A 1,684-nucleotide genomic window follows, 5' to 3' on the forward strand; every position below is an offset into this window, starting at 1 on the left:
GAAACTTGATGACGTTGAGAACCTCGAAATAACTGAAGGATTGAAAAGCAGAACTTCTGAAATATCTTCAACACTCCGGATAGAAAAGAGATAAATGAATAAACAAAATAGGCTGATAAGAATTTCCAACATAGGAAATAACTACAAGGATGAAAATGATATGATGAACACGGATAACTGAATTGAATTCACCAGAAAAGATAACAAGACTGAAGAAAGATGAACACGAAGCTCCTGAGAATCTTCACAAAGAATCACCGGACAGGACATGGAATAAAAGATAGCGGAAGCATCACTGAATATAACGGCACTTCGATGATGACTGAGACATTGATGAAAAGGGTGGGAGGGCGGGGAAAACAAAGACAACATGGAACAGATGAAATGAACTCCGGAAAGAAAAGAGAGATCGATCTTGCAAAATTGGAGAGGATAGAATTAACTGAAGAGAAGCACACTGGTTGCAAAAGAATTAACATGACGACTCCGGTTGACAAGATCTGATAAGACAATTGATTAAGCAAAAGGATTAGCACTCTCATATAAATATGAGAACACCACTTAGGAAAGAATCTGAAATCACCACTTGACATCGAAGCAACTCGAATTACCATACTTCAACAAAACAAAGGGTGAGGCTTACGAAACAAGCCAGAACAAATTCATGAGAGAGATTTCGTCCGATATTTTCGTGGACAGGATCACACGAGCTCGATCCTTACAGTAGCCATCCTGTGCAAGGCAGTGCACACGACATACGAAGCGTCCCCGAGTCGTAGCAAGCTACAAGGACTTTTTAATACACAACGAGAACCGCTGTAAGACGACCGTGAACAAACTAATCCACAAGATGTCGAACCCCAACCTAGCATCATGCATTTGTTGGAAGATTGTCCTATAAGTAACTACTTGAATTCCCACATAAGAATTCCCGAAATTTCTGGTCATGCAATCTGGTACACGAATACAAGGAGTAATATTTCACACAACTCCTATACTAACCCATCCAATGTATCACATCGGTCAACACATAACCAGAATCTCGGACCCTCATCTACTACAGACCTTCGTGATCACAACGATACAAAGTATGGCAGTACTCCCGAACAATCTGCACTAGTAGTGGGGACATCGGGGTTATCTCGCCACTACTAGTATTGAAGCAATTACGAACAACCTTCGTTCTTAGATACTAAGAAATCTGAATGATAATGATGTGCTCGAGAATCCCCTGGAGCTCAACTCCCCGGAAGAAATCAAGTCAGACAGGAGACACCAAGACAGAACTCCGTCACATCGACATCATATAGATTCCAAAAATATCCACGTGATCCTAAAAAAAATTTGAGTGAGAAGAGGAGTAGAACTAAATATTACGTCAAGATTCCTCACCACAGCATAGAAGAGGAGAAAAAAGAATCCTACTCTCCGATATATAACTAGACTCAAAGCAGTTTTTCACTAGACTCGACTTCGCCAAGTTCGATCAATCAAGGGGGCTCCTAGGTCGGTACTGCTCTGATACCAACTTGTCACGCCCAACATGCGATCATATCCTCAAATTGGCACGATGGCCTCGTTAGGGATAGAAGCGCATCTCGTCGTTTCGCAAGAATGGACATCATTACAAGTACATGTACTGAAAAGAAGAGATATAAAGAATTGGCTTACACTCGCCACAAGC

This window comes from Hordeum vulgare, chromosome 4H (genome assembly GCF_904849725.1).
Source record: "Hordeum vulgare subsp. vulgare chromosome 4H, MorexV3_pseudomolecules_assembly, whole genome shotgun sequence".
In the NCBI taxonomy this organism is placed as follows: Eukaryota; Viridiplantae; Streptophyta; class Magnoliopsida; order Poales; family Poaceae; genus Hordeum; species Hordeum vulgare.